This window comes from Odontesthes bonariensis, chromosome 20 (genome assembly GCF_027942865.1).
Source record: "Odontesthes bonariensis isolate fOdoBon6 chromosome 20, fOdoBon6.hap1, whole genome shotgun sequence".
Taxonomy (NCBI): domain Eukaryota; kingdom Metazoa; phylum Chordata; class Actinopteri; order Atheriniformes; family Atherinopsidae; genus Odontesthes; species Odontesthes bonariensis.
In genome coordinates this window covers 383,005-410,911 of record NC_134525.1, presented here as the reverse complement: position 1 = coordinate 410,911, position 27,907 = coordinate 383,005, and the positions used below count along the sequence as shown (strand labels likewise).

General features: G+C 44.9%; 1 pseudogene; it reads left to right on the top strand.

Annotated features, from left to right (window-relative positions):
- Positions 1-3,260: 3,260 nt before the first annotated feature.
- LOC142370209 (NACHT, LRR and PYD domains-containing protein 12-like) lies at positions 3,261-27,907 on the top strand (annotated as a pseudogene).

The window sequence follows — 27,907 nt, the reverse complement described above, 5'->3', positions numbered from 1 at the left end:
CATGCTGGCTTGCGTCGCTCTGAATTGTCACCGCCTTTGTCACATCGTAGTAGCGCAGCACTGGTGTTGTAGTCACCAGCTGCTTGACTTCCTTCACTGCTGCGTCGTGTTTCGGAAGCCAGTGCCACACTTTCTCTTTATCCGTGAGCCTCCTCAGTGGCTCACAGACCTCTGACAGGCATGGTAGGAACTTGGCCAGGTACGTCACGAACCCAACGAACCGCTGCACAGCCTTCACATCTGTCGGGAGGGGCATGTCCATCACCGCCTTCACTTTCTCTGGGTCAGCTTTCAGACCCTGTGCAGAGAGGATATGCCCATGAAAGCAAACCTCTGGTACTTTAAACTGGAGCTTTCGTATGCTGAGTCGGAGTTTGACTTGCCGGCATCTGTCCATGAGGGCGAGCAGCTTTGCATCGTGGTCACGCCCTGCTTCCTCATCTGAATCCCCGCAGCCCACAATGAGGATGTCATCTGCTATAGGGTACACCCCATTGAGCCCCACCAGGAGCTCGTGCTGTTTCCGTTGGTACACCTCTGGGGCCACAGAGACGCCGAACGGGAGTTTCAGCCAGTGCTTGCGCCCCCAGGGTGTCCAAAAGGTGGTCATGTAGCTGCTCGGTTCATCCAGTCTGCACTGTAGAAAGGCGTCCCTCGCATCCACCAAAGTGAATGTCCTGGCTTTGGGGAGCTTGTAAAGTATGTCCTCCAGAGTGGGCATGATGTAGTGTGATCGCAGTAGAGCCTGGTTGAGGTGCTTTGGGTCAATGCATATTCGCAGCTTGTCTGGTTTCTTGATGATGACCATGTTGCTGATCCAGTCAGTCGGCTCTGTGACTGAGGTGATGTGGCCCTCTGCCTCATATTTGTCCAGCTGAGCTTTTACTGCCGCCCTCATGGCGACTGGGACGTTACGGGGGGCACCCTGGACTGGCTGAACTGCTGGATTTAGCTGAAAATGCACCACACCTGGTACGGATTCTACTGGCGCAGTGAAGACATCCTGGTACCTCTCGATGAGAGCCTCTCTTCTCAAAAACCCATCCCGGGTGCTACTGTCCACTGCATTCAGGCCTGCTGGGACAGTAAACTGCATAAGTCCAAGGCGCTCACAAGTGGACCCCGAAACCAGTGGCTGCTGGCTGGTGTTGACTATCTCAAATTCTAAGGTGTGTTTGCGGTCTCGCACAACACACTCTGTCACGAACAGGCCCATAGGTCATCAACTGACCGGAGTAGAGCTTGAGCTTGGTGCTGCTTGGCATGAGTTTTTCTTGAGGTGCAATTCGCAGCTTGTCTCTCAGGCTCATTACGTCACACGTGGCTCCCGAGTCTAACTGGCATTTTTGCTTAGTGCCATGCAGTATGAGGGCAGCAAACCACTTTTTTCCTTTAGGACCAACGGCCCCAATGCATTCGGTTGTGAAGAGATCATCCCCGCTGTCTGTTTCTTGGTTAAGTATTGGATTGTCCATGGAGTGAACCTGAGCAGGTGCTTCAGCCCCTTTGGTTTTCATGCAGACGCGAGCAAAGTGGTTGGGTGTGCCACAAGCTTTGCACACCTTTCCATAGGCAGGACATTGCTCTCGCCCTCTCCCATGATGGGCACCACAGTACCTGCATGCTGAGACACTGCCTGTGGCCGTGGCTGGGGTGTATTTTTTCTGCTGCTTCCAATATGAACGGGGCGTCTTGTTTGATTGTCTAAACGCTGCGTTGATACTGTCTGTCTGTGGCTTATCTTGCTCCATGGATCTTAGGGATATGTCTGTCAGCTCTGCGGCTCTGCATAATTCCAAGGCTTTGGTCAGCGTTAGAGTTTGCTCTCTTAACAGCCGTCTCCGAGTGGCCTCATTGACAATGCCAAGTACCAATTTGTCTCTGATTAAATCGTCCCTTAGAGCCCCATATTCACAGCTTGCTGCCTTTTCTCTCAAACGGGTAACAAAAGTGTCAATGGACTCACCCTCCTCCTGTTTGCAACAGCCAAAGACATAGCGCTCATAGATCACGTTTTTTGAGTGGTGGAAGTACTCTCCTAATTCATCCAAAACTTTCCTCACGTCGTTGCATTCCGCCGCCGTCAACTCCAGGTTGTGCTTGTAAACATGGCGACACTCTGGGCCCATGACAGTCCTCAACGTTGCAGCCTGAACCGCTGAAGATGCCTGTGTCAGATCCACTGCTAAACTGTAATCTTCTAATTCAGCCCTGAAGATGTCCCAGTTTGTGCTACAGTCTCCACTGAGCTTCATTGGCTGGGGAGGCGGGATCGGGTAGTATGCCATCTTGACCGCAACGTTAAGCAAGCTAGGCCGCCACGAAAGCTAATCTGCCCGGTAATGCTAGCGAGACTTTGCTAAGCTACTAAAACAAAAAAAAACGCACATGCATAGCTGACGAACTTACGGCTTATGTGCACTGTCGGTTAGTTGTCAATTTGTCGTAAGTATTAACAGCTAAGCCACTTCTGACACCATAATTTCATGAACGAGGACACAATGGTGTTGGTATCCTTGACTATTCATGTTGTAAACAGCAGAGCGCAAGTTACAGTGGGTAAACATACACCAGGAGAACCACAGATGCAGTACCACATAACAAAGACAGATGGCAGCAGCAACACATAAATAAAGGCAGGTGGCAGCACACGTCCTGCAACAATGATGAGGCAACAACTGATTGCACGGATTTAGTTGCAGTCATCGATCCCCTGCCCAGGGCGAGACGTTTTTTTTAAGCCATTTTCATATCAAACCATTTATTTTTTTATTTCGCTGACATGGTATTAACAGCACTCCTAATTGCTTCCCATTTCTTGGCTTTAGCAGGTCCCGTAATTCCACTGCTGACGCTGCTAAAAATGACAGATTTTCCTTTCTGGATCTCTGAAAGCAGAACTTCAGTCTCAGAGCCCCTAAAGTTTTTGTTTTTGAACTTTTTGTTCCTTGATGCCATTCTCATGACTCAACACTCAACACTTCCTGGCACAGGAGATAGGAAGCACAAGCTTATATGGTTCATTTTGGGCGTGGAGTATGCAAATCTACTATCCTCGTGCACGTGAACTTAAATACGCAGGAGTGTGATTCATCATTTATGCAGGTCGTTTACACACTTTTTCTGAAGTTAAGAGCGTTTGTTGAATCTGACGTGGCGTGTTCGTACGAGACCTTCTTACGAAAAAAGTGAGAGAAATTTAGAATAAAAATACGAAAATGTTCTTGCATGAGGCCCATTGTGGATAAATATTGGTGTAGAATGTGTCAGTAGAGTTTTACTGGTTTCATGACCATAACTAAATCCACTAAATTAAGAATAAACTAAGATTCCCTAAACCTGTGCTGGGTCGTACTTCTTTAAATAGCTGCTCTTCCACACACACCTGCAAACACGTCACACATTTGCTTTAAAACAGGAAGAAGGGAACGATGCCAAGGTCAGCTGATCGCTTTAAAGCTCCTCTGACAGGGTGAGTGTTTACGTTCTTATTATCCAGATCATTTATAGTTTCAGCAGCTGAGTGACATCATTTCCAGTAAGTGCAGAACTGGGCTGACTCGCTCTGATCCCAGTTCAGCTGCAGCAGTCAGAGCTCTCTGTAAACATGTTTTTATTCAGTATTTGTATGTGGAGTTGATCAAATCTTTGTCCAATCATGACTGCAGGTTGTATCTGTGTGTAAAGAGGAATTCTCTCAGTCGGAGTAAAAACAAAGGGAGCTTTGTTGTCCTGTGCAAACACCACACTGGAAAAAATGCCCCTCCAAAAATAAGTACGAAAAACAACAAATAAAAGACGTTTTTGCTTGAAATAAGCAAAAAAAATCTGCCAATGGAACTAGTGAAAATCGGCTTGTCAAGATTTCTTGAAATAAAATGTGATATTTGGGACTTTTGAGATAAAAGTGATCTTGAAATTAGCTTAAAAACCTCTTCAAATGAAAAAAAAGCTTGTTTCATGTGATATGTGACTCAAAACAATTTGTTTTCAAGACTTTTTCATTTAACAAGATATTCCAGATGTATTGTATTAAAACAAGTCCCTATATCTGGCTGAAATAGAACTTGTTAGGCAGTTGTGTCTGATATTAAGTGTAGTGAGATATTTTGACTAGAAATGAGACAAATATACTTGGTAAGACTTTGATTTTCTTCAGTGCTGTGAGCTGGATGAATGTTATAAAAGTTATGACCTCATAAATCTAAAGCTGATGAGTCAACCGAACACTTTAATGCAGTGAGCTGCAGTTTAGTGGATTTAGTTATGGTCATGAAACCAGTAAAACTCTACAGACACATTCTACACCAATATTTAATCCACATTGGGCCTCGTGCAAGAACCGTCCGTACGCACAGATTTGTTCTTAAATCGTCCGTACGAGTGATTTAAGAGAAGTTGCGCATTCACCAATCTTTTCGTATTTTACGTTTTCTTTCAGGTACGAACAGAATTTACAGTGATCCAGACCTGTCGTAGGAGTTTCCTAAAATAGTCCGCTGTTATTCACATCAAGTTTGCTTGACTAATGGATTGTATATTTAATTACTTTGAAGCAAGCATGAATAAATATATACATTATACCCCATAATGATGCTGACAATACTCTGTTTGACTTAAATTATGCACTAATTGAAGGTTAATTTGACTCTGGATATAACAAGGTCAATGGGAAGTGTAACCAGCGGCTGACTTGCTACCTTTGGATGCCTTAGCGCGTCAGGCTCTAGGAAGAGAGCGTGTGTTCCGAGACCGTGTAGATATACTTGCAGAGACAGACTCAGTCTCAGAGCCCCTAAAGTTGTTCTTTCTGGATCTCTGAAATCAGAAATTCTGTCTCAGAGCCCCTAAAGTTGTTCTTTCTGGATCTCTGACAGCAGAACTTCAGTCTCAGAGCCCCTAAAGTTGTTCTTTCTGGATCTCTGACAGCAGAACTTCAGTCTCAGAGCCCCTAAAGTTGTTCTTTCTGGATCTCTGAAATCAGAACTTCAGTCTCAGAGCCCCTAAAGTTGTTCTTTCTGGATCTCTGACAGCAGAACTTCAGTCTCAGAGCCCCTAAAGTTGTTCTTTCTGGATCTCTGAAAGCAGAACTTCAGTCTCAGACCTCCTAAAGTTGTTTTTTCTGGATCTCTGAAAGCAAAACTTCAGTCTCAGAGCTCCTAAAGTTGTTCTTTCTGGATCTCTGAAATCAGAACTTCAGTCTCAGAGCCCCTAAAGTTGTTCTTTCTGGATCTCTGACAGCAGAACTTCAGTCTCAGAGCCCCTAAAGTTGTTCTTTCTGGATCTCTGAAAGCAGAACTTCAGTCTCAGACCCCCTAAAATTGTTCTTTCTGGATCTCTGAAATCAGAACTTCAGTCTCACAGCCCCTAAAGTTGTTCTTTCTTGATCTCTCTGAAAGCAGAACTTCAGTCTCAGACCCCCTAAAGTTGTTCTTTCTGGATCTCTGAAATCAGAACTTCAGTCTCAGACCCCCTAAAGTTGTTCTTTCTGGATCTCTGAAATCAGAACTTCAGTCTCACAGCCCCTAAAGTTGTTCTTTCTGGATCTCTGAAATCAGAACTTCAGTCTCAGAGCTCCTAAAGTTGTTCTTTCTGGATCTCTCTGAAAGCAGAACTTCAGTCTCAGAGCCACTAAAGTTGTTCTTTCTGGATCTCTGAAATCAGAACTTCTGTCTCAGAGCCCCTAAAGTTGTTCTTTCTGGATCTCTGAAAGCAGAACTTCAGTCTCAGAGCCCCTAAAGTTGTTCTTTCTGGATCTCTGAAAGCAGAACTTCAGTCTCAGAGCTCCTAAAGTTGTTCTTTCTGGATCTCTGAAAGCAGAACTTCAGTCTCAGAGCGCCTAAAGTTGTTCTTTCTGGATCTCTGAAAGCAGAACTTCAGTCTCAGAGCTCCTAAAGTTGTTCTTTCTGGATCTCTGAAAGCAGAACTTCAGTCTCAGAGCCCCTAAAGTTGTTCTTTCTGGATCTCTGACAGCAGAACTTCAGTCTCAGAGCCCCTAAAGTTGTTCTTTCTGGATCTCTGAAAGCAGAACTTCAGTCTCAGAGCCCCTAAAGTTGTTCTTTCTGGATCTCTGAAAGCAGAACTTCAGTCTCAGAGCCCCTAAAGTTGTTCTTTCTGGATCTCTGAAAGCAGAACTTCAGGCTCAGAGCCCCTAAAGTTGTTCTTTCTGGATCTCTGAAATCAGAACTTCTGTCTCAGAGCCCCTAAAATTGTTCTTTCTGGATCTCTGAAAGCAGAACTTCAGGCTCAGAGCCCCTAAAGCCCGTAAAGCAATGCTGCAGACCTCAATGAGCTGAAGCAGCTTGTGGTTTGAGTAACGTTCTACCTGCTGTGTTTGGTGTAACAGAATAACTTCTGCACATTTCACTTCACAGACTGAAGGAGATCAGTTTGGAAGCAGAGATGTCCGCGGCAGAGTCTCTGAAGGACGACGAGTCCATCGGAGATTATCCAGACTCCAGGTATGGATCCTTAGAAATGGTACAAATGAAAGGTGGCAGCAGGAGTGGATCCATTTCCCCTGGAAAAACCAACACAGTTGTTCTTATTTAAGTATTTCTCCCAGTGTTTCATGTGTTTCCCATCAGATATGACCTGAACTTCTGATTCTTTGGTACAGATTCAAACCAACATCATGTTGTTATTCAGACTAAAGAAGATAACTATGCCTCTACCCTGACTAACCCTGACCCCAGACTCTTTAATATTCTCATTTAAATCTAAATAAATACAGACAAGCATTGTGTGACTCATATGAGAACTAAACAACACTTTTATTCAGATAAAACTCTGCCTCCAGAGTCGTATTTTCTAATAAAAACCTCAAACTTAATAATCAGGCAGCTACTCACACTCACCTGTAATCTCCTCCAACTTGAGTTTAAGTGACAGAAGCAATGGGCTGGCTCAATAAACTACATTTATTTATTAAATTAAAAACCCAAAACAAAATGAATTTATCCCCTAAAGAGCCAGAAGAAGTTTGAACTCTTTTAAAGTTCCAAACCGTTGACTCATGGATCAATTGATATGATTCATTTCAGCAAAGATTTGGGGAAAACTTTTAACTGAAATCTGTTTTGTGCATTTGGAAAGAGGGGAAAACGCCACGTTTTGTGTTCACAGGCAGAGAGCAGAGTCTTCAGCATCCAGCTGTCTATCAATGAAGAGTGACATGTCCAAAGGTCTTCCTTTCACCTTCTGTAATGATCCTGGGCCTTCAGACACAAAGTAAGAGACTGTAAATGAGTTTAAATGAACAGGAAACATGTCTTGTTTCAGCATCTCAGTCAGAACTGATCAGAACAGATCGATCCAGCTCAGTTTCAAGTTCAAGTCTTTTATTGTCAGATGCAAAGAACAACAGAGTCGGACTGGGCACTGAAATTCCTAGGACAGGACACCGTACAGCAGCTACCATAACATGACATAACATGACAACACATAACATGACAACACATAACATAACAAGACATAACATGTCATGTCATGTCATGTCATGTCATGTCATGTTATGTTATTTGATGTGTCCACAGAGGGAGGAAGGGGAGTGTTTTGGAGGAGCAGCTGTCCTGCTGTGCTCTGTGTCAGGACGTCCTGAAGGATCCGGTCTCTGCTAGCTGTGGACACCGGTTCTGCAGACAGTGCATCACCTCATACTGGGACCAGTCTGCTTCCCCAGGAGGCTCATACTGGGACCAGTCTGCTTCCCCAGGAGGCTCCTCCTGTCCCCGGTGTGGAGAAGGAACACAGCTCGGTTAGTTTGGCTTCTTTACACAGATCAAAGTTCCATTCAGCTTATTTCACTGCTGCACTACTTCTATGGTTAATGAAAGCTGACTTTTATTTAACCTCCTTCACTTTCAGCGGATGTTTGTCTGCAGGAGGTTTTAGATGAACATAAGATGAGGTTTCCTTCTATGTAGCTTATTGTCAGCTGTAATGTTAGCTTTGATGTTAGCTGTAATGTTAGCTTTGATGTTAGCTGTAGTGTTAGCTTTGATGTTAGGTGTAATGTTAGCTTTGATGTTAGCTTATTGTTAGCTTTGATGTTAACTTATTGTTAGCTGTAATGTTAGCTTTTTGTTAGCTTTGATGTTAGCTTTGATGTTAGCTATAATGTTAGCTGTAATGTTAGCTTTGATGTTAGCTGTAGTGTTAGCTTTGATGTTAGCTGTAGTGTTAGCTTTGATGTTAGTTGTAATGTTAGCTTTGATGTTAGCTGTAGTCTTAGCTTTGATGTTGGCTGTAATGTTAGCTTTGATGTTAGCTTATTGTTAGCTTTGATGTTAGCTGTAATGTTAGCTTTGATGTTAGCTGTAATGTTATACCCTCATTTGGATAAAAGCTTCTACTAAATGCAGAAACATAAGTTCCATTCAGCTTATTTCACTGCTGTACTACTTCTACAGTTAATGAAAGCTGACTTTTATTTAACCTCCTTCACTTTCAGCGGATGTTGGTCTGCAGGAGGTTTTAGATGAACATAAGATGATGTTTCCTTCTATGTAGCTTATTGTTAGCTTTGATGTTAGCTGTAATGTTAGCTTTGATGTTGGCTGTAATTTTAGCTTTGATATTAGCTTTGATGTTAGCTGTAATGTTAGCTTTGATGTTAGCTGTAGTGTTAGCTTTGATGTTAGCTGTAATGTTAGCTTTGATGTTAGCTGTAATGTTAGCTGTAATGTTAGTTGTAATGTTAGCTTTGATGTTAGCTGTAATGTTAGCTTTGAACATAAGTTCCATTCAGCTTATTTCACTACTTCTACGGTTAATGAAAGCTCTCTCTGACTTTTATTTCACCTCCTTCTCTTTCAGTGGATGTTGGTCTGCAGGAGGTTTTAGATGAACATAAGATGAGTCTGAGGAGGAGATGTGAACATGTGACTGAAGGAACTGATGGAGCAGGAGGTGGAGCCCTCCTCAGCAGGATCTACACTGAGCTCTACATCACAGAGGGGCAGAGTGAAGAGGTTAATACCCAACATGAGGTTTGGCAGCTGGAGACGGCCTCCAGGAGCCTCCAGGACTCTCCCATCAGGTGCCAGGACATCTTTAAAGCCTTACCTGGGCAGCAGGGGGCCATCAGAGTGGTTCTGACCAACGGCGTCGCTGGAGTTGGAAAAACCTTCTCAGTGCTGAAGTTCACTCTGGACTGGGCCGAGGGCCTGGAGAACCAGGATGTCAGTGTGGTGATTCTGCTTTCCTTCAGGGAGCTGAACCTGATCAGAGAGGAGCAGCACAGTCTTCTCACGCTGCTCCATGTTTTCCATCCAGCATTACAGCAGCTCCCAGCAGAGCAGCTGGCCGGCTGCACACTTCTGTTCATCCTGGACGGCCTGGATGAAAGCAGACTGTCTCTGGAGTTCAGCTGTCAGGTTGTGTCTGAGCTCACCCAGAAGTCATCAGTCAGCGTGCTGCTGACAAACCTCATCAGGGGGAACCTGCTTCCCTCGGCTCGCCTCTGGATAACCACACGGCCCGCAGCGGCCAATCAGATCCCTCCTGCGTGTGTCGCCAGGGTAACAGAAGTACGAGGCTTCAGCGATGCCCAGAAGGAGGAGTACTTCAGGAGGAGGTTCAGACATGAGGAGCAGGCCAGCAGGATCAGCTCCCACATCCAGGCATCCAGGAGCCTCCACATCATGTGTGGAATCCCAGTCTTCTGCTGGATCACTGCTACAGTTCTGGAGCACATGTTGACCCCCGAGCAGAGAGCAGAGCTGCCCAAGACCACCACCGACATGTACTCCCACTTCCTGCTGGTTCAGACACAGAGGAAGCAGAACAAGTACCACCAGGGACCTGAGGCGGGTCCACAGGGGCTGACGGAGGCTGACGGGGACGTTCTCCTGAAGCTGGGGAGGCTGGCGTTTGAACATCTGGAGAAAGGAAACATCATGTTCTACCAGGAGGACCTGGAGCAGTGTGGGCTGGATGTCCCAGAGGCATCGCTGTATTCAGGAGTTTGTACAGAGATCTTCAAAAGAGAGTGTGAGATCTTCCAGAAACCAGTTTACTGCTTTGTTCATCTGAGTGTTCAGGAGTTTCTGGCTGCAGTCTACATGATGCACTGCTACACCAACAGGAAGAAGGAGGTTCTGGAGAGCTTCCAGGGGGAGGAGTGGGTGTACAGCCACGGCTACTACTTCCTGAACGATAGCAATTCTTGCAATTACCCATCCATGGACATATTCCTGAAAGCAGCTGTGGAAACATCACTTAAAAGTAAAAATGGCCACCTGGACCTGTTTGTCCGCTTCCTTCATGGCCTCTCTGTGAAGTCCAACCAGAGACTCTTAGCAGGCCTGCTGGGTCGGACACAGAACAGTCCAGGAACCACCCAGATGATCATCAACAACCTGAAGGAGATGAACAGTGATGACATCTCCCCTGACAGAAGCATCAACATCTTCCACTGTCTGATGGAGATGAACCACCTCTCTGTTCATCAGGACATCCAAGAGTTCCTGAAGTCGGAGAACGTCTCGGGGAAGAAACTCTCCGAGATCCACTGCTCAGCTCTGGCCTACATGCTGCAGATGTCAGAGGAGGTTCTGGAGGAGTTGGACCTGAAGGAGTACAGAACCACACTGGAAGGACGACGCAGGCTGATTCCAGCTGTGAGGAACTGCAAAAAGGCTCGGTGAGTTGATGTGGAAGCATTAGGTTTGAAAGATTCACATGGGTTGATCCAGTTGGGTTGGGTTAGGGTTGGGTTAGAGTTGGGTTAGAGTTGCTGTTGGTTGGGTTAGAGTTGGGTTAGAGTTGGGTTAGGGTTGCTGTTGGTTGGGTTAGGGTTGGGTTGGTTTGGGTTAGAGTTGGGTTAGAGTTGGAGTTGGGTTAGGGTTGGGTTAGAGTTGCTGTTGGTTGGGTTAGAGTTGGGTTAGGGTTGGGTTAGAGTTGCTGTTGGTTGGGTTAGAGTTGGGTTAGAGTTGCTGTTTGTTGGGTTAGGGTTGGGTTAGAGTTGCTGTTGGTTGGGTTAGAGTTGGGTTAGGGTTGCTGTTGGTTGGGTTATGGGTTGGATTAGAGTTGCTGTTGGTTGGGTTAGAGTTGGGTTAGGGTTGCTGTTGGTTGGGTTATGGGTTGGATTAGAGTTGCTGGTTGGGTTAGAGTTGGGTTAGAGTTGGGTTAGAGTTGGAGTTGGGTTAGGGTTGCTGTTGGTTGGGTTAGGGTTGGGTTAGGGTTGCTGTTGGTTGGGTTATGGGTTGGATTAGAGTTGCTGTTGGTTGGGTTAGAGTTGGGTTTGAGTTGGGTTAGAGTTGAGTTGGTTGGGTTAGAGTTGGGTTAGGGTTGCTGTTGGTTGGGTTAGGGTTGGGTTAGAGTTGGTTTAGGGTTGCTGTTGTTTGGGTTAGAGTTGCTGTTGGTTGGGTTAGGGTTGCTGTTGGTTGGGTTATGGGTTTGATTAGAGTTGCTGTTGGTTGGGTTAGAGTTGGGTTAGAGTTGCTGTTGGTCGGGTTAGGGTTGGGTTAGAGTTGGTTTAGGGTTGCTGTTGGTTGGGTTAGGGTTGGGTTAGAGTTGGTTTAGGGTTGCTGTTGTTTGGGTTAGAGTTGCTGTTGGTTGACACGTCATGTCCTTATAAATGCACTGATTCATTGATCTGTCCTGCTGAATGGTTGCTCCCAGGCTCTGTGGGTGTGGACTCTCAGAGACGGACTGTGAGGTTCTGCAGTCAGCGCTGCAGTCTGAGCCCTCCCACCTCAGAGAGCTGGACCTCAGCTGGAACACTCATCTGAAGGACTCAGGAGTGGAACATCTGGCAGCGGGACTGAGGAGTCCACAATGTGGACTGCAGACTCTGAGGTACAGCAGCATTCCCCTCTCCGACTCTCAGACGAGGCTCGTCGGTGACTCATGAAGCTGTCCTTTCTCTGCAGGCTGACGGACTGTCAGATCTCTGCTGAGGGCTGTGCTTCTCTGGCCTCAGCTCTCACCTCCAACCCTTCCCACCTGAGACATCTGGACCTGAGTCAGAACTTTCTGCAGGATTCAGGAGTGACGACCATCACTGATTACATGCAGCTTCCCAGCTGTGAACTCCAGACGTTGAGGTAAAACAAACTTGGGTTTGAGTTGGGTTAGGGTTGCTGTTGGTTGGGTTAGAGTTGGGTTAGAGTTGCTGTTGGTTGGGTTATGGGTTGGATTAGAGTTGCTGTTTGGGTTAGAGTTGGGTTAGGGTTGGGTTAGAGTTGGGTTGGTTGGGTTAGAGTTGGGTTACAGTTGCTGTTGGTTGGGTTAGGGTTGGGTTAGGGTTGCTGTTGGTTGGATTAGAGTTGGGTTAGGGTTGCTGTTGGTTGGGTTAGAGTTGGGTTAGGGTTGCTGTTGGTTGGATTAGAGTTGGGTTAGGGTTGCTGTTGGTTGGATTAGAGTTGGGTTAGAGTTGCTGTTGGTTGGGTTACGGTTGGGTTAGAGTTGCTGTTGGTTGGGTTAGGGTTGGGTTAGAGTTGCTGTTGGTTGGGTTACGGTTGGGTTAGAGTTGCTGTTGGTTGGGTTACGGTTGGGTTAGAGTTGCTGTTGGTTGGGTTAGAGTTGGGTTAGAGTTGGGTTAGAGTTGCTGTTGGTTGGTTGGGTTAGGGATCGGGTTAGGGTTGCTGTTGGTTGGGTTAGGGTTGGGTTAGAGTTGTTGTTGGTTGGGTTAGAGTTGGGTTAGAGTTGGGTTAGAGTTGCTGTTGGTTGGGTTAGGGTTGCTGTTGGTTGGGTTACGATTGGGTTAGAGTTGCTGTTGGTTGGGTTAGGGTTGCTGTTGGTTGGGTTAGGGTTGCTGTTGGTTGGGTTAGGGTTGGGTTATGGTTGCTGTTGGTTGGGTTAGGGTTGCTGTTGGTTGGGTTAGGGTTGGGTTAGGGTTGCTGTTGGTTGGGTTAGGGTTGCTGTTGGTTGGGTTAGGGTTGGGTTAGAGTTGCTCTTGAACTCCAGACGTTGAGGTAAAACAAACTTAATGCTGAATAAACATGTGAGGGCTATGTTTGTAATGATGAGCAACACATCGGCTCAGAGCTCAGGGAGAATAACTCAACAACTCAATGTGCTGGCGTCCTGTTGATGCAGTTATTCATAGAAAGCTTTCTCCTCATAATGAAAGATTTAAAAGCTGTTGGGTTTTTCCTCAGACTGGACTCCTGCGGGTGTTCAGAGATCAGCTGTGCTCCTCTGGTCTCGGCTCTGATGTCCAACCCCTCCCACCTGAGACACCTGGACCTGAGTCGGAATGACCTGCAGGACTCAGGAGTGCAGCAGCTGTGTGGAGTCCACACTGTAAACTGGAAACTCTGACGTCAGTTCATTACTCTGTAACTAACTTATTGCACAGTATAAACCAACACACCTGTTTAATCTTGTGACTGCCGTCAGCCTTGTGCTTTTTATCGGATAAAATGTAAATGTACTTTATTTCTACAGCCCTTTACAGACAATCCTTACGGTGTACCAAAGTGCTTTGTATCGGATAAGAAGGATATCTAAATGTTGGCCTCTATTTCTCCAGATTTCCCACCAGTAGCACTTCAACTCTTTATTTTCTGTCCTTCTCCAAGTAAGTCTTGGTCCGGTAACCCATTTGTTATCAGCATGTCCCGGCCCACCAACACCTTGGGCGGGGTCTCTCTGGTTTCTGTTAGAGGTCTGTAGACCCCTGGACACTTTCTGACCCTTAGCATCAGTGGTCAGAAAAGTCCAACCTGAAGGACGGCACAGAGGCTCAGATCATAGCAGCACCAGAACAGACCCAGGAGCATAGAGGCAGGGGTCTACGACAGGTCCCAGAGTCAGTCCCGGCTCCAGCTCAGTACAGAGGGGGGGGCGGCTGAAAACCGAGGGGGGGCGAGAAGTCTAGGGGCCAATGATCGATTACAACACTGACAAAAATAATAAGACACTAAGTTATTAACTAATTTATAATCACAAATATATTCTATTTACAATGTACTGGTAACAATAACTTTAGAACATTAAGCTCATATTTCTGAAAAAAAACTGGATTTTTACATTCCACTGTTGTTTTAGTTAAATAATTAATGCAGTCAAACGTTTAGCAAGCAGTTCATATTTAATCCGTTGACCTCCCCTGTCAAAATGATGCCTCGTTCCGAATAGATATGTCAAGTGCAGCAGCAGCAGCCAGTCAGCCCCCAACTCCACCTGCTCCTAAAACAGCCCCAGTGCCCCCACATGAGGAAGGAGGTGAGAAGTTGTGTGTTGAATTAATAATAATGATAAACTTTATTACAGTCTCAAATGTCAGATAAGAACAAAAAACAATACACACAAAAGATATAAAAGATTGATCTATCATTGTGGAAAAGGTTAATCAAAATAAATTAAATAAAAATGTTGTTGTTCTGAACAATTTTAATGCTTTAAAAAGCATATATAATCTTTTTATTATGTTAAATTCAGCTATCATTGAAATAGAAGTGATAGATGTGATAGACATCATTTCCTGAGAGTGCAGGACAGGCGGGAGGATAAACTGTGGGACCAAAAGTGGAGCAGAAATTCACATCTGATGCTGCAACTTTTAGAGACTGAGAGTGTAACTCCATCAGAGCTCCCATGGGAGAAAAGAGACACACAAACACAGTTACAGCTCTCATACGCTTTGCCCTGGTGACACAGATTTACCGCACAGCATGAGTGAGTGTTGGAGCATCAGAGGAAATGATAGATAATGAAAAATTACCACTAAAATGGCTTTGAATACTTTCTGCTACTGTACGAATTGATGGATTTCCAGAAAACCCACAAAATATGATGATTTGAAAAATGTGTCTGGAAGGAGAAAATGAAGTGAAAAAAGACACATGCCTCAAATGTAATGGTTCCCTATGTCAGTGTTTCCCAACCCTGGTCCTCAAGGCACACTGCCCTGCATGTTTTCCATGTTTCCCTGCTCCAGCACACCTGATTCAAATGAATGGGTCGTCCTCAGCATTCTGGAGAGCTTTAAGACCTGACTCAATTATTTGAATCAGGTGTGCTGGAGCAGGGAAACATGGAAAACATGCAGGGCAGTGTGCCTTGAGGACAAGGGTTGGGGAAACACTGCACTATGTGAGGCTACAAACTGTGTGTTTAAAGGAGAACTGCGGTATTTTCAACATTAAGACTCATTTCTGAGTCGTCTGCAATGTTTTAGAACCCCCCTCACCGCTTTTTTTAATTTTACTGCTGTCTCCGGTATTTGCCTAATTTTGATTCATCTCAACCTGCTTCAGAACGGCAAGCATGGTGCATGTCCTAAAAGGTCCGTAAAAGCACCATAAACGTCCGTTTCCAAAATCATCAACTCACCGGAGTGGTTACTGGTGTGCACTGGTAATCCAGATCAAATTTCGCTGCGAAAAGTTGCTTCTGTCGTGTTTTATTTGGCAGCTCGTTCATGCTCGCACTATTTTCTTAGCGGTGGCGGAGTAATATCAACGAACATCCAGTACAAAATGTCAAATAAAACACGACAGAAGCAACTTTTCGATTTTGAAAACGGACGTTTATGGTGCTTTTACGGACCTTTTTGGACATGCATATGACTTGCCATTCTGAAGCAGGTTGAGAAGAATCAAAATTAGGCAAATACCGGAGACAGCAGTAAACATCAAAAAAGCGGTGAGGGGGGTTCTGAAACATTGCAGACGACTCAGAAAAGAGGCTTAAAGGGATAGTTCGCGTCTTTTGACATGAAGCTGTACGACATCCCATACTAGTAATATTATTTATGAACATTTTCCTACCCCCCGCTGCGTCCTGTGAGCAGAGTGACAGCCTCGTTTTGGGGGTGAAGTAAGTAGTCCGGCTAGTTGGCTGGGGCTTCACAAATAAAGCATTTTGCTTCTGAAAAGAATATCCATTCAGAATATGCATTCAAAAGAGTAATACATTTGCATCACAAAATCGTATCTTCCGAAAAAGTTACACCTCACAATCGCTTGGCACTAGGAGTATCAAAACGCGCCTGTTTCTCGGTGTTTACTGCTGGGAAAGTTAACGTAATCATGTCTGACTACGACACCGATGATGAAGACATCCCTTTTACCACAGAGCTAAAGGGATATCTTTATGAACCAGAATATACAGATGCCGAACTTCACCAGATGGAGTTAGAACAGGCAGAGAGAGAGAGGAGGGACAGAGAAGTGGTCCCAGCTGAAGCTGGAGCCACAGCAGCAGCTGTGAGAGACGGGTGACCGACAAATGGTGGTGCACTGGTTCGAAGCGCCCAGTAATGCCAACGGAGCAGTTGCTTTCCGAGCAGTAAACACCGAGAAACAGGCGCGTATTGATACTCCTAGTGCCAAGCGATTGTGAGGTGTAACTTTTTCGGAAGATACGATTTTGTGATGCAAATGTATCACTCTTTTGAATGCATATTCTTTTCAGAAGCAAAACGCTTTATTTGTGAAGCCCCAGCCAACTAGCCGGACTACTTACTTCACCCCCAAAACGAGGCTGTCACTCAGCTCACAGGACGCAGCGGGCGGTAGGAAAATGTTCATAAATAATATTACTAGTATGGGATGTCGTACAGCTTCATGTCAAAAGACGCGAACTATCCCTTTAATGTTGAAAATACCGCAGTTCTCCTTTAAGCTTCTTGTCCTTTGTATGAAGTAGCTTTTCAGCTGGATGCACTTTTACACTGTGCTCCCTGGAAAGCCATTGTTGTGTCAGCGTGAGTGTATCAGCCTTTTCTGGTATTCTAAAAGCATGCCAGACAAAAGTGTGATGCCAATGCAACAGCAAACAGCAATACATTGTTAAAAACTGAACCAGGAACACCCATACAGCCAAGCATGTCTGCACACATTTTGAAACGTTGTTTTTTACACTTCTGCACATCAAACCTCTTAGGGACAGCTCATGGGGTAGTGCTCAGTCAGAAGTGCAGTAGGAACAGAGGAGAACATTTGTGGTGTGTGCAGCAGACTGTGACTTTTTCACAAATATGGGAATTAAATAATGTCAAAAATACCATCAAAATGAATAGTTTCATATAAAATAGCATAACAAATCTTCGCCAGCCTCCTGTCCGCTGTTTGGGGGCCCAGTAAAATGATTTTTATGGGGCCCAAAATCCCTAGCGGCATCCCTGGGGGGCGGTGACATGTCACATGATGCTGCTTAGAATAAGAAAACATAACAGAGCAACATCAAAACAGACTCCACAGATCAGAGGCGCTGATTTAACATATCCAACAACGTATGATCAATAACCACATTGCTAACAAACATTAGCAACAATACAAACGATAAAATGACCAGCTCTTACCTTCAATAGAGTGACAGTCTCCTCTTTCCTGACGAGTGGAACCTCCTTAACAGCATCTCCTTCCATTCATCTTTAAATTTTCGACTGAGGTCATTCTCAAAGGCCAGCTGGATGAGATGGGCTTTCCGTCGATGCAACATGCTGTGTCTATGCTCAGTAAATACATTCTTTAACGTGGACAATGAGTTTTCACACGTAGCAGTTTGATGCCCCGAATGTTAGTGCATGTTTGAATGCTGTCATTACCACTGGCATGGCACTTAATACCCTGGACTCCTTTGCAACAAGGTGACTCAAAGTCACTTTCTCTTCGCCCTGGTCTGTGCAACTGTGAACTGTGCCTCAACCATGTCTGTGTTTGTTAAACCCAGTAGTGGTTTCACTGTCTCGGCCTCCAGGAAATTCACACTGGCGGGGTCCAAAGCGTCCAGAGCTGCCATATATTGCCCATTACACTCGCTGAAACGTGCAGCCATTTCACACAGATAGAGTCGATGATGCCAAAAAACAGCCGCTTGCACTCTTGTTGAATGTCCACTTCGCGCTGCCCAAGGCTTTCACTCACCACGTAGTCTTGTAGCGTCCTGGTGGCCTGCCGCTGTCGTTTTGGAGGAGCAGGCGCGCCAGCACCATCACCTGCACCCTCACTGTCAGCCCACAGTTTCAGAAATTCCACATCTGATCGTAGATCCTCTATGCAAGAGGAGGCACTTTGAATGAGCCGGACTGCAGTGATTAGATCTGTTTCTTCGGCTTGCAGAATCCGATTGGCTGGGTCCATCAGCCCCAATACCTTGTGCATCACACCGGTGAGAAATTTGAAGCTTCGGTCTGTGATGGCCTTGTGAAGTCCCACAGCTTCGATTTTCACATCAGCACTTGCTCCCATGGTTTGGATTTCTTTCAGGAAGACCACCAGTGCGTTGTGTGACTTCAGCACCACAGACACCGTGTCAAGGTGTCCAGTCCATCGCTGCTCTAACAGCCTTTTAAGCTTCTCTCCTTTGTACTGTGCAGCTACAGTGGGCTTTTTCAGAAATTTATAAAGGGAATTGCACACTTCAAAAAATTCCGCAACTGCATTCTCTGAGGAAATGGCATGCACGATCACCAAATGCAATTGGTGGTTGAAACAATGGATGTAAGGCACTTCTCTATTTAACTTATTTTGAATAAGCTTCTGCATGCCTCCCTCTCGTCCCGACATGACGCTGGCTCCATCATAACACTGACTAAGAATTTTGTTTGGGTCAAGACCAGCATTTGACAGTTCATCAAGCACAACATTGGTGAGTGACTGGGCATCACACTTGTCCGTTGTCTGCATTGATAACAGCCTCTCTTGCATTTTGTAGTCCTTGTCCATATAACGCACAACTATAGACATTTTCACTGCCTGTTGGGACTTTAGTTCCATCCACCTTGAGTGTAAACCATGACTCACCAACATCTTTAACAATTTGCTCTGTTACGATTGTGCTCATAAGTTCAATGATGTGATTTTGAATATCATGTGATGTGTAAGTTGCGTTTTTTGGAATTGTACTGAAAGCCTTTGCAAGCTCTTGGTTTTGCCGCAACGTGTAATCAAACAGTGAGAGGAAGAGTCCGCTTCATCTCTGCTATCGACTGAATCCACTTCACCCCTCAGTGGCAGTTCGTTTGAGACAAGAAATTCAATTATGTCTACAATTGCAGACACATACAGGCGGTTTCGCGCAAGCTGATGAGAGTTAACCATGGTTGAAATTTCACTGCCTGTGTTGCATCGTATTTCCTTCTCTTTCCAGCTAGCCATGCATGCTAGATGCTCTTTGCTGTTACTGTGCCTGCTAAATCCCTTTGACTTATCATTAGCGTGCTTCCAATTAGCATACCCATTTCTTGTGAAAACAGAGTCACTCCCTCCAAATTTCCTGCAGGGAAAACAAAAGGATGCATCTGCTTGCTGTGAATATTCAAGCCAGTCTCTCTCTTTGTACCAATTTGCCAAAAATTCAATTTCAATTCAATTAATTTTTATTTATATAGCGCCAAATACAACAAATGTCATCTCAAGGCACTTAGATAGTAAGTCCAATTCAAGCCAATTGGAATTCAATTAATTAATAATAATCATAATTAATAAAATAATCCAATTCGTTCATATAGAGCCAATTCAAAAACAATTTCCTAGCTAAGAAAACCAACAGATTGCACTGAAAACTTTTTGTTTTTCGGTCCAATCTCCCGGCCTGAGCGGCGTGCCTGAGGCGACTGTGGAGAGAAACGACTCCCTTTGAACAGGAAGAAACCTCTGGCAGAACCAGACTCAGGAAGGGTGGCCATCCGCCTCGACCAGCTGGGGTTTGAGAAGACAGAAAGGGGGGGGGGGCACCGCGACGGCGGCACTGTAACACCATTCAAAGGATATCTGTTGGAACAGGGAAACACGAGTTAATGACCACAATAATATCACATATACATAAAGAGAGTAAAGTGAGCAAAGGTGTGACAGATGAGCCCCCCCAGCAGGCTGGGCCTATAGCAGCTTAACTATGGGATGTTTCAGGCTCACCTGAGCCATCCCTAACTATAAGCTTTATCAGAAAGGAAAGTTTTAAGCCTGGTCTTAAAAGTGGAAAGGGTGTCTGCTTCCCGGACATTTACTGGCAGCTTATTCCACAATAGAGGGGCCTGATGACTGAAGGCTCTGCCTCCCAAACTGGCAGCTGGTTCCACAGAGAGGGGCCTGATAACTGAAGGCTCTGCCTCCCAAACTGGCAGCTGGTTCCACAGAGAGGGGCCTGATAACTGAAGGCTCTGCCTCCCAAACAGGCAGCTGGTTCCACAGAGAGGGGCCTGATAACTGAAGGCTCTGCCTCCCATTCTACTTTTAGAAACTCTGGGAACCTCAAGTAAACCTGCAGTTTGGGAACGAAGTGCTCTGTTAGGAAAATATCTTACAATGAGATCTTTAAGATATGATGGAGCTCGGTCATTAAGAGCTTTATATGTAAGGAGAAGAATCTTAAATTCTATTCTGAATTTAACAGAGAGCCAATGAAGAGAAGCTAAAACTGGAGAAATATGATCTCTGCTGTTAGTTCTCATCAGAACTCTGGCTGCAGCATTTTGGATCAGCTGAAGGCTTTTCAGAGAATATGTGGGACAGCCCAATAATAAAGAATTACAGTAGTCCAATCCTGAAGTAACAAATGCATGAATTAGTTTTTCTGCATCACTCTGAGACAAGATGTTCCTGATTTTAACAATATTACGAAGGTGAAAGAAGGCAGTCCTAGAAACCTGTTTTATATGCGAGTCAAATGATAAGTTCTGGTCAAAAATAACTCCAAGGTTCCTCACTGTAGAACTAGAAGCCAAGGAAATACCATCTAGAGTAACTATATAGCTAGACAATTTCTCCCTGAAGCGCTCAGGTCCAAAGATAACGACTTCAGTTTTGTCTGAATTTAGAAGCAGACAGTTCTGAGTCATTCAGGTCTTTATGTCTTTAAGACATGCTTGTAGTCTGACCAACCTATTGGGTTCATCTGGTTTTATAGATAAGTACAGCTGAGTATCATCAGCATAGCAATGGAAATTTATGCCATGCTGTCTAATAATGTTACCTAATGGAAGCATGTATAAAGTGAAAAGAATCGGTCCAAGCACAGAACCCTGGGGAACTCCATGACTTACTCTGGTGTGTGAGGAAGATTCTTCATTTACAAGAACAAACTGAAATCTATCAGATAAATATGACTTAAACCAGCCTAATGCAGTTCCTTTAATCCCAATAACATGTTCAAGTCTGTGTAATAAGATACTGTGATCGACCGTATCAAATGCAGCACTGAGATCCAACAGGACAAGCACAGACACAAGTCCGCTATCAGAGGCTAAGAGGAGATCATTGGTAACTTTCAGCAGTGCAGTTTCTGTGCTATGATGCACTCTGAATCCTGACTGAAACTCTTCAAACAGATTATTTCTGTGTAAATGATCACAAAGCTGAGCTGCAACTATTTTTTCAAGAACTTTAGACATAAAAGGGAGATTGGATATAGGTCTATAATGAGCCAACACTTCTGAATCAAGAGTAGGTTTTTTAAGTAAAGGTTTAATTACAGCAACCTTAAAAGTCTGAGGTACATATCCTGTCAACAAAGATTGATCAAATCCAATATGGAAGTGTCAATTAATGGGAAAACCTCCTTGAACAGTCTGGTTGGGATTGGGTCTAAAATACAAGTTGATGGTTTAGAAGAGACTATTGCTGTTGTTAGCTCAGAGAGATCAACTGGGCAGAAGCCGTCTGAATACAAATCAGGTTCTAAAGATACTTCTAAAGCTGCTGTATTTGATGATACATCACTGATAATAGTGGGAAGGACTCCATCAATCTTCTCTCTGATAGAAACAATTTTATTGATAAAGAAGCTCATGAAATCATCACTGCTGAGAGTTAAAGGAATAACTGGCTCAGCAGAGCTCGGACTCTTAGTCAGACTGGCTACAGTGCTGAAAAGAAACCTGGGATTATTCTTATTCTCTTCTATCAATGATGAATAATAAGCAGTTCTAGCTTTACGAAGGGCTTTCTTATACATTGTTAAACTATCTTTCCAGACTAACTGAGACTCTTCTAAATTAGAGGAACGCCACTGTCTCTCCAGCTTTCTTGCAGTCTGCTTTAAAGCACGCAGCTGTGAATTATACCAAGGAGCCAGCCTCTTCTGACTGATTACCTTCCTTTTCAGAGGGGCAACATTGTCCAGTGCTGTACGCATTGAAACTATAGTGCTGTCAACTAGAGAGTCAAGTGCTGCTGGAGTAAAGTTTAGGTAGTCGTCCTCTGTCATATCTGCACATGGCAGTGAAGAAAAGGATGATGAAATTAACTCTTTAAATCTGGTTACAGCATCCTCTGATAGACACCTTCTATACGTAAATTTCTTCTCATAAACTGTATAGTCAAGTAATGTAAACTCAAAGGTTATCAGAAAATGGTCAGATAAGACAGGGTTATGAGGGAACACTGTTAACTGTTCCCTCTCAATGCCATAAGTCAGCACAAGATCAAGGGTGTGATTACGGCAGTGAGTCGGTCTGTGAACACTCTGAGAAAATCCAATAGAGTCTAATATAGAATTAAAGTTCATATTCAGGCTGTCATTTTCAACATCTACATGAATATTAAAGTCACCCACAACAATGACTTTATCTGTACTCAGCACTAACTGGGATAAAAACTCTGAGAATTCAGACAGAAACTCAGAATAAGGGCCAGGTGGACGATACACAACAACAAACACAAGAGGTTTCTGGGATTTCCACTTTGCGTGGGAAAAACTGAGAATCAGAGATTCAAAAGAGCTCAAACTAATCTTGGGTCTGGGACTGATGAGTAACCCTGATCTGAAGATAGCTGCCACTCCTCCTCCTCTGCCTGTGGTTCCAGGAACGTGAACATTTAAACAGTCAGAGGGAGTTGCTTCATTAATGCTAACATGATGCTAACATGATGCTAACATGATGCTAACATGATGCTAACATGATCCTCCTGCTGCAGCCAGGTTTCTGTAAGAATAAATATATCAATATGATGATCACACATCAACTCATTCACTAACAGAGACTTGGAAAGGAGAGATCTGATATTCAGCAAACCACATTTAATAGTTTGATGTTTTTGTTTAGTTAAAGTTTTTGTTTTAATAATTTCTTTTTGCACAAGAGGATTTGCTCCTTTTGTGTTAATCGATTGGGTGGGTAGCAGCAATAATAATAATAATAATAATAATAATCAATTTAATTTGTACCGCACTTTTCATAGCAAAATCTCAAAGTGCAGGTTGGGAGCTGCAGAGAAGTTTGTAAGACTACAACTCTGCATCCTGGTCTGAGCCCTGGGTTGTCATGTTTTTGGATGACTAATAAATTCATCCATATTTCTAGAAATGAGAGCTGCTCCTTCCAAAGTGGGATGGATGCCGTCTCTCCTCATCAGACCAGGTTTTCTCCAGAAAGATTGCCAATTATCTATGTAGCCCACGTTGTTTGCTGGACACCATCTAGACAACCAGCGATTGTAAGACGACATGCGGCTAAACATGTCATCACTGGTCAGATTTGGCAGGGGTCCAGAGAAAACTACGGAGTCCGACATTGTTTTGGTTAAATTACACACCGATGCAACATTAATTTTAGTGACCTCCGATTGGCGTAACCGGGTGTCATTAACGCCGACGTGAATAACTATTTTACCATATTTACGTTTATCCTTAGCCAGCAGTTTTAAATAGGATTCTATGTCGCCCGCTCTGGCCCCTGGAATGCATTTGACTATGGCCGCTGGTGTCTCTAATGCCACGTTTCTGACTATAGAGCTGCCAATTACCAGGGTTTTATCCTCAGCGGGTGTGTCGCTGAGTGGGGAAAATCTGTTAGAAGCGTGGACAGGTCGATGGTGAACAACGGGCTTGACTTTAGAGCTATGCCTCTTTCTGACAGTCACCCAGCCACAATGTAATCCTGGCTGCTCGGGTTCTGCTAGGGGGAGGCTAATGGAGCTAGCTACGCTAGGTGGCTCCACACTGGCTAAAGGGACCTGGCTCGCTATCGGTTGATTTTCAACAGTGCAGAGCCGAGCTTCCAATTCAGATAACCTCGCCTCCAAAACTACAAAAAGACTACATTTGTTACATGTACCATTATCGCTAAAGGAGGCAGAGGAGTAACTAAACGTCTGACACACGGAGCAGGTGAAAGCAGGAGAAGGAGGAAGAGAACCGGTAGCCATGCTACGCTAGAGAACCAGACACACCGCTAAAAAGTGAGAATAAAGATCTGTAGGAGTGTGTTAGAACAGAACGGTAAGCTATAGAGTTTAACTATGCAAAATTGTGTAAGTTATAGATCGAAATAAAGTGATTATCAGTACTCCAAGCGGAGCAAGAAATTCCACAGTGCACAAGCAAGGTAACAGGAAGTGATGCAACACGTCTTACCGCAAAGCGTCACAGCGTCAGCAAAGCCAAGGCTCAGTCAGGGAAAACCTTCAACCTTCAAAAATCTTCTGCTGCTTATAATGACCATTTACAGTCATTATTACTTTGTTGTTACTTTGTTGCTGTGTGCGCCAGGGGTGTCGGCCCCGTCCGACCAGGCCGTTCCATCTCCTCACTAGAAGGCTGAACCCGCGGCATCGGCAGGTGCTCGTCAGCTTCTCCGGGGCTCCTGTTGCTGCTGCCAGGTGGCGGGGATGCCGCCAAAAGTGTAGAAACTGGCTTTTTCATCCATTTGCGAATATCCATCGTATAGCTGCTAGCTTGTGCTTTGTTCTTTGTTGGTTGTTGTTTGTGGCGGGATGATGCGCTGACGTCTGACGGCATAACGTATCACGCTATGATTCGATGAACACTTCAAGTTCAAGGACAACTCGGAATTTGGAATTGCACAACTTTTTTTTTACCCAGGCTGTTAATTTTGGTTTGAACAAGTCAGTGGAGTTTTCTGTTGTTTTTAACACACCATAGACTAAAAACTTTTTTTTTTAAAAGAAAATACAACATTTGGCGCAATATAAATAAAAATGAATTGAAATTTAATTAAATTGAACATTTTGACTGAGGGGGCGGGACAGTCCGCCTGAGGCGGGGACGCCCCCCTCACGCCCCCTCTTGACGCCGGGTGTGCCCAGAGTCCAGGTAGAAAGGACAAACAAGGGGCTCAAAAAGTCCAGAAACATTTGCACAGACTGAGAAGGAGCTCCAGGTTTTAGGTTCATTAGGTGCATTCCCACCTATGGCACTTCCAAAAACCTTTTCAGGAATAGGGCCGTTTTTTTCCCGCAATCGGACATAAAGGAACTAGGGACAATGGCCCTCGGGAACTAGGGACCACGGCCCTCGGGAACTAGTGACCACGGCCCTCGGGAACTAGTGACCACGGCCCTCGGGAACTAGGGACCACGGCCCTCGGGAACTAGGGACCACGGCCCTCAGTTCCTGTAACCATTTCAGCCACTTCTCCTCAGCTGGGTCTGTTCTGGGTTCTATAACAACACATCTGACGGAGGTGTTTGGTGTTTGGTAGCTCCGCCCCTTGGTGGTTGGTAGCCCCGCCCCTTGAATGTTGTCAGGCTGAAATGTTTCCTGTGCAGAACCCAAGGACCCTGTGCAGAACCCCAGGACCCTGTGCAGAACCCCAGGACCCTGTGCAGAACCCAAGGACCCTGTACAGAACCCCAGGACCCTGTGCAGAACCCCAGGACCCTGTGCAGAACCCCAGGACCCTGTGCAGAACCCAAGGACCCTGTGCAGAACCCCAGGACCCTATACAGAACCCCAGGACCCTGTGCAGAACCCCAGGACCCTGTGCAGAACCCCAGGACCCTGTACAGAACCCCAGGACCCTGTGCAGAACCCCAGGACCCTGTGCAGAACCCAAGGACCCTGTGCAGAACCCCAGGACCCTGTGCAGAACCCAAGGACCCTGTACAGAACCCCAGGATCCTGTACAGAACCCCAGGATCCTGTGCTGTCAGCCTTCGTGTTGTTTTCTTTGTATTTACAGTCTGGATTGCTGCAGCCTGTCAGAGATCAGCTGTGCTCCTCTGGGCTCGGCTCTGGAGTCCAACCCCTCCCACCTGAGACACCTGGACCTGAGCAGGAACCACCTGCAGGACTCGGGGGTGAAGCAGCTGTGTGGTTTCCTGGGGAGTCCACACTGTAGACTGAAGACTCTGAGGTAGGCGTCTCTTTCTGCTGCCTCATCAGACCTCGGATCAGATGCTTCATGATTCTGATGAGCGAAGGGGAAACAGTTCCTTATTCTGGTCAATGTTCAACCCGCGCTGCTGTCATAAAAGTCACATAAAACATTTATAAGGATCAGAGGCCATCTTTGTTTCTCTCTCCGACTTCAGGTTGAAAGACTGTGTGGTTACAGATGAAGGACGGGCTTCTTTGGCCTCGGCTCTGAACTCCCATCTGACCGAGCTGGACCTGACTGATCACAGCCAATCTGCAGCCAGATTCAGACCCTGAGCTCAGTTCAACTTCCTGCGACGGTGACTGAGCACCGTGCAGAGTAAGTAATAACCTTAAACTGCTGCTGGGTTGGGGTAACCCTAACCCTAACCCTAACCCTAACCAGACTAATAACAAACAGATCCAACAGTCAAAGAGCTGCCGAGGGGTTTGCAGAATAAATTACGTTATTTGTGTCGTCTCTATTAGAAGGCAGCGACTGCTGGATCAGACCGGAGGTGTGACGGAGGTGTGACGGAGGTGTGACGGAGGTGTTGGACCTACTGCTGATGAAGCACTTCTGTCCTGTGGTTCCGGTGGTTCAGAGGTTCGGCCACAGCTTCACCAAGAACGACATCTGAGGAGTTCAACCCTTTCCAGAAGAACCTCATCAGACTTTGGCTTCGTCTCTTTAGAATCTTTAGAAAACATTAAACAACTGGGATTTAAGGGAAAAACTGCGACTATGAAAGAGAAAAAAGACGAGTCAGCGACTCAGATTCACAGGATCTGTGGTTTTCATTAACTTTTTTATTTTTATTTTATTTGACTTTTGATCGACTTTGTTTTATATTAATCTGATGTAGTCTTTGTTCTGTCCTGCCTCAGTCCTGGTCTCAGTTTAGTTTCTGGTTTATACTGTTCCAAATCCTCACCACTGTTGGGTCCCCGGCTCCACTGTTGCAGCCATTACTCATTACTTCCCCTCAGTATTTATGCTCCCTCTGTATTCTCGGTCTTTGTCAGATCCTCACCGTTGTGGATAGTTTGTTCTTACACAGGTTTAGTTTTTGGTTATCCCACCTGGCTGCACTTTAAAGTTTTAAATTAAAAATAATCTGCTGCAAAACTGATTAATAACAATAATGATGGATAATGTCATAAATCTGTTAAATAGCTGGCAGATATCAGGTCCATTTATACTGAACACCCAACATGTGTCCCGCGGCCCCACAAGCCCCGCCTCTTTACTTTATTACAACTTCCTGTAGCTTTGTTGTTCTTTATTTGATGCATCGATCTGTAACTGAATCACTGAGGAAACATATAAGCCTTTAATCGGGGCTCCCGCCATCCTCAGCATACTTTGAAGCTTCAGTGACAGAAGCTCAGTGTCAGACGTAAAGGAACAAAACAACATTTTATTGCATTAAAAGTCACGTTTTCTCACTGATGTGCCACGACTTGTGTTAATCATGCACAACACCTGTCCAGGTGTCAATAAAGAAAGAAGAAATGATGACTGGGTTCATATTAAAAGTCATTTTCAGAGTGAATAATGTGTTTTTAATCGAGATTCTAATCAAACATCAATGATTTAATTAATTTAATGTCAGATGTGTTGATCACAGAGGTAAAAAACAGCCAAACATATGAACAGATTCAGTTCTTCAAATCAGATTCTGACAGAGTTCTGGCCCAGGAGTTCTGGTCCTGGTCCTGGACCAATCATACTCGGTCGAGTGTGAGTCTAACCTATGAGGCTATAAATGCAAAAGATACCCGGAAATCGAGGCTCAGTTTGACGGATTTCCTGTGGGAGCTCTGTTCCACTGAGCCCAGCGCTGATACCCTTTGACGTGTGACTACCAATAAACACTTCATTTAACTTGAAATTCCTCCGGCTTGTTCT